A 17,788-nucleotide genomic window follows, 5' to 3' on the forward strand; every position below is an offset into this window, starting at 1 on the left:
GCAAGACATTTATTGCAAAATTTAATTAGTCTTTCTCCCCTCTCATTCCTAGTGCCAACCCCATATTGTGCGGTACCTCTTTCTTCTATTCCTTCACCTACATGCAGAATTCCAATCCCCAAAGACTATTAGATTTTCGTTTCTCTTTGGTAACCGAATTATGTATTAAGTACCTTTTTACATATTCTGTATCTCTTCATCTTCTGTTGCAACGTTGGCATTTACACGTGAACCCTTGTCGTCGGTGTTGATTTGCTGTCGATTCTGATAAGAACTGTTCATAGTAACTCAGTCTCTGCCCTACCTCCCTATTCGTAACGAGTCCTACTCACATGATACCACATCTTTTCATAACAGGCTCCCTTTAGCTGTCATCCACGCGCCTTGAAGGCGCTGTGGTACGTCGACGATATCCTACCCTCTGTTTAGTTGCCCTTCGTGATAAGCCTTCCTGGGCTTACATTTCTGTAACATAATGACAGCCCACGTACGGCTAGAGTTTCTAATGTTGTGTTTTTGCCTGCCAAACCCTATATTGAAATACAAGGTTGGAGAATCCCTTCCCAGTTGGTTCGATATCCCTCACCAAGGCATCCGACAGCTCAATGAACGCCAAGTCGAATAACTGCTTGTATAAGGGGTCGAGTTACTCAGTTTGTGAAGGTTATCTCCCTGTTGTCTTAGAGTGTATAACGAACACATTAAAGTTTTGTTTTGAAAGTTTTGAATTTCAGTGAAGTGGTGTGATGTTTAGTGTTTAAGAATAATTTTGCTAAAGGATGGTTGCAGGCAGTTTGTCATTGTCCAGAACTTTTCCAGTCGCCGGGATTCTTAATGGGTCCATGCTAATTGACACGACAGCCTTCCTCTCACTCTGCACACGGGGATTTGAAACGTCGTCCTTCCGACTGCAAGCCCCATATGCTAACTACTACGCCACTTCGCTCAGTCGCAGTATTGGAGTTTGTTAATGAGCCGCGCTGCTTTCCGCTCTCTGTTGGAGGCCAGAGCGTATCCTTTAGTTGGCATAGTTGTAGTCGTTTCTCATCTTCTCGTCTCGACTGGCGCCACTTCATTCGCAAGTGTTGCCTGTCCGCTAGTGGCAGCAGCAGCGGTTATCTATGTGTAGTTACTGATGCCCTATCTTTGGGGCGACGTCGTGGTTTTTTCGTGTCGTGTGGCAGTTCGGTTGGGGACTCAGGAGGAGCCAGGTCTGTGAAGAGCGAAAGTGCGAAAACACAAAAATGGTTCAAATGGCTCTGAGCACTATGGGACTTAACTTCTGAGGTCATCAGTCCCCTAGAACATAGAGCTACTTAAACCTAACTAACCTAAGGACATCACACACGTCCATGCCCGAGGCAGGATTCGAACCTGCGATCGTTGCGGTCGCGCGTTTACAGACTGTAGCGCCTAGAACCACTCGGCCACATCGGCCGACTGCGAAAACACACTGGATCCGCTGGCGGCACTCGTGGACTGCCGCATGGAAGGGCTGTGGTCACAAGGGTGAACGACCTCGTTGTAAACCAGATCCTTGACGCTTTAAGATGAGTAGAGAGACCTCCACCATTGGGACATCGCGCGATTCTCCAGTGACTTGGGTTCGTGTTGCTGCTCCTAGTGTCGCCGAGGCGAAGAGCAGCGAGCGGAGTGCTTGGGGAATGCGGATCTGATTAGCTTTCCTCGACGTACTACGTACTGCGTTCAACTTCTTACAGTTTGATAATTTCAACCAGTGGTGTTTTCCCTGCCTTGGGGCCACTAACGCCCCAGTTACCTGCCCTGGGGGTTGTTGTATGTAATGGCAGTGTACATTTCCTTGTCTTGCCGCTGCTGTCCTGTAAGTCGTGTAGTTTTGACAGCTTTCTTGATCGCAGGCAGATTGGTGATTCTTCTACTCTGCTGGTAGTGATTCTTTCCTCGTTCTGGGCGCTCTAAGCAGAGTATTCTGGGGGCTTTGTGTAGTCTGTCGGTTCCGGCTTTGACGTATTGTTCCATCGTTGCATTTGGTTTATCGGACGTCAGGTACCTACAGCAAGATTATCATTAGTCATTCGTTAGACTGCCACTAGTCTGAGTTACCATATTGTGAAGTGAGTGCAGCTCTTGGCTTCCTATCTCATCCCTCGCGAATGTTGCCGGACCTTCTCAGAAGTCGATTCCTGGAGTACCATCTGTGACTGGTCCTTGTGTTTTATTATTGTATTATTTACTGCCATACCTTGTAATGCCTAAATTAAATGTTATGTATGTCTAGTTAATAGTTCAGGTCGCCTTATGGAATAAATCTAGCAGTGTAAGGGTTGTGTTACATGTTTACCATTATCTTGTTTCAGCCGTTTGGTGGTCAGATGCTTGTTTCTTTTAATTAAATTTTGCTTGTATTTGCTGTTTTACAGCAGGCTTCAATTTATTTTTAATATTATTACCGTGGCTGGCGTGTAAGGCTTTCAGCCGTGATTTTGCTCATTTGTTTTAAAATCCAATTGGTATTTGTATTTTAGCAGTAAGCCTTAAAACCTTACTTACTACCATTCATGACGTCTGATGCCTTCTGCGGTTGTTTTTGGCCACTTACCTTTTAATATTTCAATACCTGTAAGCTGTAGTTGCAGCGAGTTCTTAAACATTCTTCATTTATTGCCAGTCTTGGCGTGTAAGGCCTTCAGCCGTGATCACAGTGGCTTGTTTTTTTTTTTTTTTTAACATTATTTGTATCTTTATTTTACGGTGATGTGCTAAATTGGAACGCATTGAAAACACAATTATTTACACAGTTGTTTATTCCTTCATTAATAGCGTGTGGCATTTTTATTTATAGCTTAGTCTGGAGTTACTGTTTTAAAATTAAATGTGTGTAACTATAAAAGGCAACCAATAGTAACATATTACGGCCCTGTCCACAATCGTAACTGAATCCTGCCTTCCCTTGACGACCAGGTCTCAGTTAAGGGGGGTAGGACGTCAAACGGGCCGACTTGGAGCAGGAGAGGCACCACAGGACATTTTAATTTCCACTGTCTATACTTTTACAAATAAATTCATAAAACTTTGTCAGTATGACCAGGAAGGATAGTGGACTCACACGCATAGCAGTAGAAGTTCAAAAATGTAGCAAAATATCTTTTTTTACACGTGAAATTTTATCATTTTTTCACTTACTACTGGCTGCATTTGTTGCTATAGGTACACTTTTCTCCCTAAGTAAGAGAGATTCTTCGATGAATTTTGCCCAGCATACAGACAGGTTTCACAGGTATATGAAACTCTAGAATTTTCCAAATCTATTAAAAAACTGTGATAAAAACTGAGATAATAAACTATACAATTTGAGTTTTTTCTAAACATCAATTTTAAAATGTAACAGTTCATTAATTTTTTCATAAATTAAATAAAATCTAGAGTTTCATACACCTATAACTATGGTGTGTATGCTGTGCAAAATTCATCGAAGAATCTCTCTTACTTAGGAAGAAAAGTGTACCTATAGCAACAAATAAAGTCAATAGTAAGTGAAAAAATCATGAAATTTCTGAACGCTTCCTGGTAATGCTTTCAAAGTTTTATGAATTTATTTGTAAAAGTATAGACAGTAGAAATTAAAACGTCCTGTAGTGCCTGTCCTGCTTCAAGTCGGTCCATTTGACGTCCTACCCCCCTTAATGTTGGACAATATCTGTATCTCTCTTTCTAATAGAAGATTCGTGTGCTAAACGCAATGCGATTGTCGTACATACCTTAAACGGTGCATAGCACGGCATTCAGCAACATCAGCTTCTTGATTTCTTCAAAGGAGTGTTAGATCAATCTCACAAGTCAATTAAACATTCAGATCACGAACAACGCTGAGCTACGGTGATGGAGTGAAGGGTGTTGAACGCTAAACGAGAGCTCTGGTGTGACCTTCCAGGGCCATTAATCCACCGCAGTGCCAGGACACGGCGCAATCAAACCTGGGCAGAATAAACAAGTTCGAATTGAAACAGGGCGCATCGCTTTGCGATGCAAATGGATCATTAATATTTACCTGCCACCTGAGGCAGCTGTGGCTGAATTAAATACAGTGGTCGTGGCATGTGGCAGGGGGGAGCTGGGAGCTTTGTTCAGGGCGTGGCCGCTCCTGGCCAGCAGGCCAGCGTACGTCACGCGGAGAGGTCGACAAGGTGACCGTGATTACGCGGGCAGTAGTCCGTGGTAACCCACGATGTGGCAGGTAACCTACAAATACATTGCGCTGGCTTTCCATCTGATGACGTCACACAGTAATTCAAGTGAGTCTGTCCGTTTCGAACTGAATGTGCATCTTTGTTTCGCCATGAATTTATGCAATGGAGGAAGCCAAACTTGTCAGCAGCAGAGCGTACTTTTTCTGCAACTTGTATTAAATATTAACATTCCATTCGTGGACAAACTGAAGGAAGAGCACTTGCTTCTACAACTCAATTCGGAGTGGCATTAGAGTATTCGTAATTTAATCATCACGGAAACATTTCAAAACCCTTACACTGAAATAACTATTGCGGGGACAACAAAATGAAAATCTCTACACGGAACAATCTGTTTCGAAATCTGACGTAGTTAACAAGAGGCTCACATCGTTAACCAATCCTTGTATCTACAATGGCAGTTTATCTCTGCTGTGAGTTACTTATCTTCAACTCACCTGCAACGGCAGTGTATCTCTACTGTCGAATACTTATCTCCACTGTGGCAGAGACAATCGTATACCATGCACAGTACTCAGTGAAACATTTTTGCTGATTATCGCTGCCTCGAGCCCATTCCAGTAGAGAAACTATTATTACCTAATTGGAATAGTACCATTGTACACATACAAGTGGCTGCTGAAAGGATGAGGCTTAAAGTTGGGTGGAACAATGCCCACCGGATGCATGGACCTATCACCTTCTATCTCAGTAGAGCATCAGAACTCCGCAGATGGATGACAACAGCCAAGCAGGCGCCGCCTCGGCAACAGTGAAAGCTGCTTTGTATGGAACTGCCTAAGCAGATTATAATACGGAAGGAGAGGAGCGTCCGGAACCGCGCGACCACTACGGTCGCAGGTTCGAATCCTGCCTCGGGCATGGATGTGTGTGATGTCCTTAGCTTAGTTAGGTTTAAGTAGTTTTTAATTCTAGACGACTGATGACCTCAGATGTTAAGTCCCATAGTGCTCAGAGCCAAGGAGAGGAGCGTTGGGCAATATGCAGAAATGGGGATGCAATACTGACTAACCTATGGCGATAATGCTGTAAGATTCGTCTTGCAAGTTTTGACGACCAGCACAACAAGCGTTCTGGCTCAGTTTGCTTTTAAGTCTAAAAGATTAATTTTTTTTACATTTGTGACGTCAGTTGACACAGATCATTGTCTTACCTATGATCCCACAATCCTAGATGCCAGCCCCATGCCCCTAACTCTCTCCCCTTATCTAACAAGCCACAATCCTTTAACTATCACAAGAGATGCTATGCCCCATTTTATCCTCCGATCTCTCTGCAGCAAATAAAAATCCAAGACGGCGGAAGTAGCCCAGTTGTCCCAGTGGAAAATTAAAAAAAAAAAAAAAAGAGAAAACGTTGAAGGTGATGAAACTAGTCCAGTTGATATTTTTAATCACTCCCCTTAGCTCTCTCCTCTCCACTGAATATAAGCTCAGATTTAACTCTGAATTATATTCATTATAACTGATTAAGTCCGCAGCTGTGTCATACATGATGTTAAAAATTATAATTTAAATAGTTGCAGTTACACATAATCTAAATAAATCGCAGTAGAATATCTTCTAAGAGAAGTGTGGTCAAAGGCATCTTAATTATTATATAAAGCATAAACTAAAGTATGTGACTTGTGGCAATTACACATCTGAAATATGTCAGCAACAAACAAACAAACACCGATTTTCGTGCAACAGATGATACGATAAGACTCAGTAGAGCCCAGAGTCTCAGATTTATTTTTTACACTCCTAAACTGCACTATGATACATGTCATGTGTCACTATGCTAATTCTACATCTGAAAGTCTACAAGAATACATTAGCAACAAAATAATTGCAGTGTTTGTGTCTAATGTCACAATGTTATTTTACCCACACATAACACAAAAATGGCTCTGAGCACTATGGGACTCAACTGCTGAGGTCATTAGTCCCCTAGAACTTAGAACTAGTTAAACCTAACTAACCTAAGGACATCACAAACATCCATGCCCGAGGCAGGATTCGAACCTGCGACCGTAGCGGTCTTGCGGTTCCAGACTGCAGCGCCTTTAACCGCACGGCCACTTCGGCCGGCATAACACAAATATACAAGTCGAACATCATTCGGTTTCATGCATAAAGAATTGTAAACACTAAATTACGCAAGTGCTAGCTACAAATAACACATTACGCAGACAGTTAACATTAAAGAGGTCTCTTAAAAGATCTAAATGGTGAAATTAACTTGATGGATTTTGTAACTACAGAAATACAAGTTCGTTTAATTTCTACACTTTGCAGAAAACTTACAAACAAACAGACAGTATGGATTACTGGAAGAGTTAACGAATTCCATGTCACCGGAAAAGTTCAATGTTTTTATTTCTGCTCCCTGAACTTAAGTTCCTTCTCCAATATTTTTTCTTACTTTCCTTTACTGTTTGCTCAATGTACAGATTGAACAACATAGGATATGTGCTAGAACCCTGTCCCACTCCCTTCTGCATCACTGCTTCCGCTTAATCCCCTGACCCTTATAACTGCCGTCTGGATTCTGCACAAGCTGTAAATGGACTTTCTCTCCCTGTATTTTACCCCTACTATCTTCAGAATTTTTAGTAGGGTATTCCTCTCGATGTTGTCAAAAGCTTTCTCTAAGTCTATTAATGCTATAAATGTAGGTTTGCCTTTCCTTAGCCTATCTTTTGAAATAATAATATTAATGAGCGTATGGCATTGGTGGCCGGGAGACCACTCGCGGGGCGGTTCTGCCGCCACTCCACAGGTTCTTTAACGCCACTACGGCGACTTGAGAGTGAATGACGATGAAAGACATACAGCACCAAGTCATCTCGAGGCAGAGAAAATTACTGACCCCGCCGGGAATCGAAGCCGGGACCCCGTGTGCGGGAAGCGAGAACGCTACCAAAAGACCACGAGCCGAGGACACATTTTTAGAATACGTAGTAGAGTCAGTATTGCCTCACGTGTGCTCACATTTCTCCGGAATCCAAACTAACCTTCCTCGAGGTCGACTTCTACTACTTTTTCCGTTCTTCCGTAAAGAATTTGCTACTATGACGTATTAAATTAATAGTTCGCTAATATTCACACCTGTCAGCATCTGCCTTCTTTCGAATTGGAATTACTACATTCTTCTTGAAGTATGAGTGTCTTTCCCCTATTTCAGATATCATACACACCAGATGGAAGAGTTTTGTCATGACTGTCTCTCCCAAGGGTATCAGTAGGTCTGACGGAATGTTGTCTACTCCAGGTGCCTTGTTTCGCCTCAGGTCTTTCAGTGCTCTAAAAAAAAAAAAAAAAAAATGCTTCTCGCAGCATCATGTCTCCCATCCCCTCTTTATTTAAGTCCTTTTCCATTGCTATAATATTGCCTTCAAGTTCACATCATTTATGCAGTTTTTCTATGTACTCCTTCTACCTTTCAGCAATTTGCACACAATGAATCTATAATTCCATTGTCGGAAAGCGTGCGGTATAAACGGATACTTAAATACTTCCATGAGAGCTCTAGTGTCTCTTATTGTATTACGATGATCAATTCTCCCTTCGTACGTAGGTAGCAAAAAATATTTTTGCATTCGGAGGAAAGAGTTCGAGATTGAAATTTCGTCAAAAGATCTCTCCACAATTAGAAGCACCATTATTTTAGTGAATATCATTCCAACTCGCGTATCAAATCCATGACACTTACTCCCCTACTTCACGATGATGGAAAACGAGCTGTCCGTTGAACTTCTCCGATACCTCCCTCCAGTCCTATCACCTAGGGATCCCGTACTGTACAGCAGTAAACTTGCAAAGGATGGACACGTGTTGTGTAGGCAGACGCAGCAAGACAAAGAGTTTCAGATTGTAAGACGAATATTGGTAACGCGATATTGAAATACGGAAGTTTTTATTTTTGAAAAAAGTAGTAAATGCCAACACAATTAACTTATACTTGGTGTTACTGGGAGGAATAAAACAGATGTAGGAAAGCGAAGAACGCGCCGCTGTCCCAGCAGTGTAGCAGCGGAGCCGCCTCCCAGGGGCGATGTTTATGGCTGGCCTTTAGGAGGGAATAAATAAGACATTTCCTGGCTCGCAGACTGCCGCCCGACCTCGAGCGGCGAGATAAATCTCACCGCCGAGCTTCTGGGTCGTCCCACTCTGCGTAAAATACACCCGCCTTATCCCTGCTGCAGGACACAGTGTGATTACTACTTCCCTGGTAATGCGTAGATTCATTCCAGTGTTGCCGACCTGAAATTTAAATAAACATGTTAATGCGTTCCGATGTCAGCTAATTTCTAAACAGATTATTGTGAGTCTATACACTGGCATGACAGAAGTCACTGTATTATTACGGATATGGATATGCACATATTCAAATTGCGGTAGTAACGTACATGCACATTACAGAAAGGCAGGTCATTGGCGGAACCGTCATTTGTACTCAGGTGATTCATGTGGAAACGTTTTTGACATGATCATGGGTGCACGACGGAATTTAAAGACTCTTCGACAGGGAATGGAAGTTGGAGGTAGACGCAGTGGGAAGTCCGTTATGGAAATCATTAGTAACTTGAATATTCCGAGATCAACAGTGTCAAGAGTGTGCCGAGAATACGAAATTTCAGGCATCACCTCACAACGCAGCCAAAGTAGTGGTCGACGGCCTTCTCTTAAAGACCGTGATAAGCGGCGCTTGCGTCGAGTTGTCAGTGCTAACAAACAAGCAACAATGCGCGGAATAAAAGCAGAAATCATATGCGATGTATGACGAACGTATCCCTTTCGATAGTGCGGCGAAATCTGGCGTTAATGGGCTGTGGAAGCTGACGATCGACGCTAGTGCCTTTGCTAACAGTACGGCATCGCCTGCAGTGCCTATCCTGGGATCGTGACCATATTGGTTGGACCCTAGACGACTGGAAGACTGTGAGTGCTCAGACGGGTACCGATTTCAGTTGGTAAGAGCTGATGGTAGGGTTCGAGTGTGGTGCAGACAAGAATCTACGGACCTCAGTGTTCATCAAGGCACTTCGCAAGCCGCTGGTTGTCCCACAATGCCGTGGGCTGAGTTTCATGGAATGGACATGGTTCTCTGGTCCAACTGAACCTATCACCGACGGGAATTGGTTATATTCGGCTGCTTGGAGACGATTTGTAACCTTTCATTGACCTCATACTCCAAAACAATAACGAGATTTTTATGGATGACAATGCGTTATGTCACCGGGCCACAGCTGTTTGCGATTGGTTTGAAGAACATTCTGGACAATTCGAGCGAATGAAATTTGGAAATTTGTGGTACGTTCTAGGGGACCAAACTGCTGAGGTCATCGGTCCCTAGCTTACGCACTACACGATCTACCTTAAAGTAACTTGAGCTAATGACGACACACACCTATGCCCGAGGGAGGACTCGAAGCTCCAACGGGGGGAGCCGCGAACCCTGACAAGTCGCCTCACACCGGGCGGCTACAAGGGAGTGATATGGCCACCCAGATCACCTGACTTGAATCCCATCGAACATTTATGGGCCGCAGTCGAGAGATTAGTTCGTGCGCAACATCCTGCACCAGCAACAGTCTCGGTGTCATGGACTAACTGCCGGGGTGGCCGAGCGGTTCTACGCGCTGCAGCCTGGAACCATACGACCGCTACGGTCGCAGGTTCGAATCCTGCTGCGGGCATGGATGGGTGTGATGTCCTTAGGTTGGTTAGTTCTAGGTGACTGTGACCTCAGAGATTAAGTCCTATAGTGCTCAGAGCCATTTGTCATGGACTGACATAGAGGCAGCATTGCTCACTATTTCTACAGGGGTCTTCCAGCGATTTCGTGAGCCCATGCCAGGTCGGGTTACTGCACTACGCTTGGGATGTAGAGGTCCTGCATGATATCATCAGGAGTTATCCCATTATTTTTGTTATCTCAGTACATATGTTAAATCATCTTGTGGTCACAAAATACGGTTATATGAGCGACCATCCAAATGTTAGCTGTAAAGCGTTTAAAGAAGGTCAGGTTAGAAACTCGACTGATGCTAAAACCATCCATTTTGCTACCAGTTTCGGCTCACATCCTGACAGCTCAGTGACATTGTTGTCCATATGGGTAGACATGCATAACGTCGGAAATGTAGGAACAGTTCCAAATTAGCTATAACAATACAAAATCTGCTTCAAGATGTTATGCTAACGTTATTTTTAGGGCAAAATTTTTGGGGGCAGATTGCAAATTATCATTGATAACACAGGCAACGAAAATTTTGTTTTGAAATTTTTTTTGAAAATTTTTTCTTACTTTGATAACTGAAACAAAATCTGAATCAAATTAATACGCAACACCAAAGAGAAATCCGGGAAGTACAAGATCAGCTGACACAGGTAATACAAGAATTACGTATTTCAGAGGACACTCGCGCCCCAACACGGGAAGAGGGACTTAGAAATACGGAACACCCACAAGATTATAACACACGACACTTCGGAAATAATGAAAGAAATTGGCAAGGTGCACCGAATTTTGGGATGGAACCGCCGACACGACGTAACAATGACAGATATGCTACTCGCCGACACGATGATTTTGACTATAAGCTGTTTATTACTACACGTAAATTCAAAACATTTAAGAATTCTGCCAACGACATTCATCCACAAGCGTAGCTCCATCAATTCTCTCATTGTTTTCGTCCCAACTGGTCATTGGAGCACAGGTTAGAATTTATGTGTGGCTACTTGGAGAATGAACCAGCTGTAAGAATGCGATCGGTCATTCACGATTGCCACAGTGAAGGAGAGTTTTACCATGCCTTCCTCTCAGCATATTGGTCTCAAGCCACACAAGACCGAGTAAAACATAGCCTTAGTTTTTTTGTATCACCCATAGTTTTGGAGCAATATTCTTTTTATTATATATTATAAAAATCCTGTGCTATATGGTAAAAGTGGAAATTAATGAAACGCTTTGTTACAACATAAGCATGGTTTGTATTTACAGTAAGCTACTTAAAACAATGATATGTGTTAATAGAGGTTTCGCTTGTCAGCTGGAATTGGTTTGTATTTACTTTCTCTGTTTTCATCGAAGCTTCTTGTATAGCTTTTCATACGATGAGTCGCTTGCTGAACTTGTCGATGAAGTGACCAACAGTGACCCCACATCATGTTGGTGTTCCAGCGGCCTTGGTAGCGTTTCTCCATCACTTTAATGTCCTGGTTAAAACGCTCTCCTTGCTCCCACTAACATCTCCCATATTGTCTGGGAAGTAATCAAGGGGACTGTTCAGAAAGTGAGATTTCAGGGCCGGCCGAAGTGGCCGTGCGATTAAAGGCGCTGCAGTCTGGAACTGCAGGACCGCTACGGTCGCAGGTTCGAATCCTGCCTCGGGCATGGATGTTTGTGATGTCCTTAGGTTAGTTAGGTTTAACTAGTTCTAACTTCTAGGGGACTAATGACCTCAGAAGTTGAATCCCATAGTGCTCAGAGCCATTTTTTTTTAGATTTCAGGCTCATTAAACACCCTAAAACTTTAAACTTGTTTGATATTGTAGCTATAATAGAAACATATTCTGAATCTTTTTCGTGTCCTAAGAACTTTGTAATGACTTGATTGAATGATACCCATGCTTCTTACTCATTTAAGGAGATTGTGGATTCAAAGTTAACATCAAACATCAATTTTGTAATATCAGATCCGACAAAGACTCCTTCTTTTAGTTTAACTTCTGAAATGCGTGGAAACTTTTGGCAGAGATACTTTAAATATTGTAAATTTTTGGGCAAAGCCTTTACAAACTGTTTTATTAGGCCTATCTTTATATGAAGCTGAATTCTGAGGTGGTAGGAGTACGTTTTTTGGATCTACAAAGTTTTTGCGTAGAATGTTCTTCTCACCAGGTTTTAAAGACTCCCTCACAGGTCAGTTCTTTCTGCACCAGTGATGATCCTTAGCCCTACTGTCCCATTCACACAAGAAACATGGAAATTTGTTAAAGCCACCTTGCTGACCAAGGAGCACGCATGTTACTTTTAGATCGCCACATACCATCCAACCATAAGCAGAATAGCCTATTTTATTTATCACTATTTCTAGGATTTCGCAGCTTTCTTTCATATGTACAGAATGTCCAACAGGTATAGATGCATACATGTTCCCATTGTGTAATAATAAGACAGCCTTTAAACTATTTTGGAAGAATAATTAAACAGCCTCCAGTCTTCCTTTTTGTATTCAATACCAAACTCATTCATCACACTGGGAATGTCTGAGCAGTACGCTAAATCACCTTCGTGTTGAAAAAACTTGGAAAATTGCTGCCCTCTCCTTCTATACACGTATATGCTGGTTCCAACGGCCAATAAGTTCTTTTCTTTTAAAGCCACTCAATTCAGCTGTTTCTTTCGTTAAGCCCAGATCCCTAACCAAATCGTTAAGCTCTGTCTGATTAAACAATTTGGGCTATAGACTTTCTGAATTACAATGGAATTCATCATAATCTAGTTCATCTAAATCAGATTGTACATCAGAAAATACTTCAGTTGGAAAAGAATTTAAATCATCTGGTGGTCCAGGAATCGGCAAATATACACCATGCCCTACAGGTCGGATGGCGGACGGAAAGTTAGGGTAGTTTATTACCTTCTTCTTTTTAGAATTATGACCAGTAATATGAATCATCGGAATGATTACTTGGCTCCCACCATATCACAGGAACAGCAAATATAAATGCTTTTTCTCCTTTTTGGGCCATTTTCTATGATCACACACATAACATACCTTACATGGCGTCCAAGATTTATAGTGGTCACCAGGTTTAGATAGAAAGTATGATAGATAAACTTTTTCACGAAGTCTGTAATGTTTATTTGGTGTTTTTTAATCACAAATTCATCACAAATATAACAAAAACTGTCAGCAGAGTTTTTACAACCACGATTAGACATTGTACAGAGCACATGTACAGGAAATGCGAAAGTGAGGTTAGGTTCACAGTAAACAAAATATAATGTGTCAACACAAAATTAGAATCGATATTTTTTTTGCCAGCAAATGTTTTTCAGCGGTGGTATCAAAGTCACCTACATTTGACCCCATTCTTATATTATTTTAACTATATAAAAACTGTTAAATTCTTTAAGAAATCGTATAATTTAATAAATGTAACTGTAAAATGTGAAGAAATGGTGGGTAATAGTTTTTTGTCTATCGTATTTTGATTCACAACCTTAAATAATAAGAATAAGGCATTTTCAGCAAAAACGTTTTTCCATCGTTGGCCTGTGTAGTCCAAAATCAATCCGTTTGCAGATAATGTAATGGTTTCTCTGACGCAGTATTACTGGATCACGATATTATTGCACTTGGCGTCCAGAGGCCGTTATCAGAAACTCCTGGTGACGTTACAGTAAACAATTACAGCGGTGGAGAAGGAAAACATATCGCACTGCGAATGATTTAAAGTCATTTGTGCGCTGGTTCAGCGTGTCCTCGTGAAATATCACTGTAAAAACTGACGGTAAGCACCCCCACTGCCTCGTGCAATCTTATTGTGGTCGACTAATTTATAGTTTATAATCGAAATTGATATCAATAAAAACGATTCTTCTTTTCAGCTGTCTGTGTTTCCTATGTGACATACACCCATCAAAAAACGTCTTGCATCACCCCAGTTTCCAGACCTCCCGACAATAGGCGCTGACTGTTTATATTGTATCACAGATACAGTCCCTTCGACTGCTCAGAGATGTCACTAAACCCGCCAAGAGATGTAAACAATCATGCATGAGCAGCGCCTATTAGAAGGAGGGGGTCCGACAGCCGATCAGTTCCCGTCACTCCGCCAGGAAAGAGGTGCACGGCTCGTGTTGACTGTAGTTCAGACATGCCTAGACGGTCAATACCGTGGTTCGATCGCGTCCGCATTGTTACTTTGTGCCAGGAAGGTATCTCAACGAGGGAAGTGCCCAGGCATCTCAAGAGTGAACCAGAGCGATGTTGTTCGGATACGGAGGAGATACAGAGAGACCGGAACTGTCGATGACATGTCTCGCTCAGGCCGCCCAATGTCTACTACTGCAGTGGATGACCACTACCTACGGCTTATGGCTCGGAGGAATCCTGACAGCAACGCCACCGAATTGAAGAATGCTTTTCGTGCAGCAACAGGTCGTCGGGATACGACTCAAACTGTGCTCAATAGGCTGCATGATGCGCAACTTCACTCCCGACGTCCATGGCGGCGTCCATCTTTGCAACCACGACACCATCCAGCATGGTACAGACAGGCCCAGCAACATGCCGAATGGACCGCTCAGGACTGGCATCACATTCTCTTCACCGATAAGTGTCGCATATATCTTCAACCAGTTAATCGTCGGAGGCGTGTTTGGAGACAACCCGATCAGGCTGAACGCCTTAGACGCACTGTCCACCGAGTGCAGCAAGGTGGAGGTTCCCTGCTGTTTTGGGGTGCCATTATGTGGGGCCTACTGGTGGTAGTGGAAGTCGCCGTTAATGGCTGTACGATACATGAGTGCCATCCTCCGACCTATAGTGCAACCATATCGATGGCATATTGGCGAGGCATTCGTCTTCAAGGACAACAATTCACGCCCCCATCGTACACATCTTGTGAATGACTTCCTTCAGGATAACGACATCGCTCGACCAGAGTGGCCAGCATATACTCCAGACATTAACCCTATCGAACATGCCTGAGACAGATTGAAAAGGGCTGTTTATGGAAGACGTGACCCACTAACCACTCTCAGGGATCTACGCCGAACCGCCGTAGAGGCGTTGGACAATTTGGACCAAAAGTGCCTTGATGAACTTGTGGATAGTATGCCATGCAGACTACAGGCATGCATTGTATCAGGTCCATGACTAAGGAATTTATTGCTAGCGCACTTGAGCAGATGTAATTTCGATGGATTGCTCTCGTGCTGCCTGCGACATGTAAGCTATAATAGAATCGCAGATCAGAGAGCAGTGTGGGCTGCAGTAAGAGCAGTGTCTGCAGCAGTAGCTGTAGCTCCAGCAGCAGTAGTAGGGGTATGAAACTTCCTGTCAGATTAAAACTGTGTGCCGGACCGAGACTCGAACTCGGGACCTTTCCTTTCCTGGCAAGTGCTCTACCAACTGAGCTACCAAAGCACGACTCACGCACTGTCCTCACAGCGACACTTCTGGCGGTACCTGTTAGAGCACTTGCCCGCGAAAGGCAAAGGTCCCGAGTTGGAGTCTCGGTCCAGCACACAGTTTTAATCTTACAGGAAGTTTAATATCAGCGCATACTCCGCTGCAGAGTGAAAATCTCATTCCAGTAGTAGGGGTAGCTCGTCGTCGGGCGGTTGGGCCGGTCGTGCCTGAAAGTAAGAACAGCCGCGCCCATATCTAATTTGTTACGACTAATTTTGTACTATTGTCATATCAAGTCCCATGTAAATGTTTTTAGAAATCTATTAATAATAATCTTTCTTATAAAATTAACTTTTGACAATCATTCATCTGAATTTACAGAATTTACTAATTTCTGCAATCCATGCTCATCCCGATTATCGTAAAGAAAAATCAGTTGTTTCTTTTTATACATGACAAATCTAGCGGCCTGCATTGCACTGGGCTATGCCAGTAAAATTTCTTATAGGAGCAGATATATACGCGTTATCCGGTGACTTCATTGAGGTAAGAATCTTCAGTTTATTCAGAATGATCTTTCAGGGCATTGACGCAGCACTGCTGACGTCAAAATTTACCAGTTTAGATTCACAGTCAGTTAATTATTGAAAGGTTATATATGAGTCACATTTTTTATTGGAAGGTTAGTCACGTTATTAATGCGAGGTTACGGAATAATAAACTGTTGCAAGGATACACTAAGTGTGAATGTTATAATTTTATGTATAATTTTACATCTGAAATGATAATTAAATGGACACCCTAGCTGCAAACAGGCGTTGATCTACTTTATTGGCGACATGTTGAAAATGTGTGCTCTGACCGGGACTCGAACCCGGGATCTCCTGCTGTAAGTAGGCTGTTTAGGTTTTTTTATTGGTAACGCCACCTCTGTATGAAAATCACTGGCTGTGCTGTGTGCAGTCTGTGGCTGCTTTGCATTGTTGTAACACTCGCCATTGTAGTGTTAGGCAGCTGGCTGTGAACAGCGCGTAGCGTTGCGCAGTTGGAGGTGAGCCGCCAGCAGAGGTGGATGTGAGGAGAGAGATGGTGGAGTTTTGAAATTTGTCATGAGGTGCTATATATATTATGACTATTGAGGTAAATACATTGGTTGTTCTCTATCAAAATCTTTCATTTGCTAACTGTGCCTATCAGTAGTTAGTGCCTTCAGTACTTTGAATCTTTTATTTAGCTGGCAGTAGTGGCGCTCGCTGTATTGCAGTAGCTTGAGTAGCGAAGATTTTTGTGAGGTAAGTGATTTGTGAAAGGTATAGTTTAATGTTAGTCAGGGCCTTTCTTTTGTAGGGATTTTTGAAAGTCAGATTGCGTTGCGCTAAAAATATTGTGTTTCAGCTTAAGCACAGTCTTGTAAAATTGTTCTAAGGGGACGTTTCATATGTCGACCCTTAGCCGAGGATACCTCACTGGAATCTTCTGATTTTTTTCTTGTAGTTTGTGTAATTATTGTAGCTTTTGTTTATTGCTAGCGCGTAATTGTAGAGAAAATCTCCTTTGTAGTTGCAGTCTTTCATTGTTGTACAGTAAAACAGTTGTGGCATGCATGTAGATTTGCACCAAGTATTTCGCAGCTGCAATTAACTAGATATTATTTTCAGTGTTATGTTAATGTGTTCTCTTATTTTTGCTCTTCAAATTGTGTTTTTCTGTGTTGTCGTGTGAAATACTGTGACAATAATGGCGTGTGAAAAACGTAATACTAGGCTCCAAAGTAAACTGAGAAATGACAGTGAAAACGAAAGCAGTGTGTTAGCGCCACCGAGTAATGAATTAACTGATGTTCAAAGTAGTAATTTGGTAATTGTGCATAGGGAAATGGAGCGGGCGGCAAACAATGGCGTGAACGGTGAAACAATTAGTGAAGAGGGAAGCATTATCGATCGATTGTTCGGCAACAGCTCGCCTCAGGAATCGGGAATGACAGGACACAATTTTGCAAATATTGTAGACTCAGGTTTTGGGTCCTCACCGTTTTCTCAAATGAGTCAAGACAAATTTTCCACTTGTCAAAATGTGAATGTTGCCGGTGCAAATTCACTGCCGAAAAGCACTGAGGAACATGTTCCAGACAGCAGTGCATTGTTATTACAATTAATGCAACAAATGGGACAAAAGCTTAAAAAGTTAGACACAATGGAACAAAATCAGAGACAAACACAGCAAAAGCTTCAAAAGTTAGACACAAAGGAACAAAATCTTCGAAAGTTAGACACAGTGGAACAAAATCTTAAAAAGTTAGACACAATGGAACAAAATCTTCAAATGTTAGACACAATGGAACAACACCAGAGACAAATACAGCAACAGTTAGACACAATGGAACAACACCAGAGACAAACACAGCAATAGTTAGACGCAATGG

Source organism: Schistocerca nitens, chromosome 4, assembly GCF_023898315.1.
Source record: "Schistocerca nitens isolate TAMUIC-IGC-003100 chromosome 4, iqSchNite1.1, whole genome shotgun sequence".
Lineage (NCBI taxonomy): Eukaryota > Metazoa > Arthropoda > Insecta > Orthoptera > Acrididae > Schistocerca > Schistocerca nitens.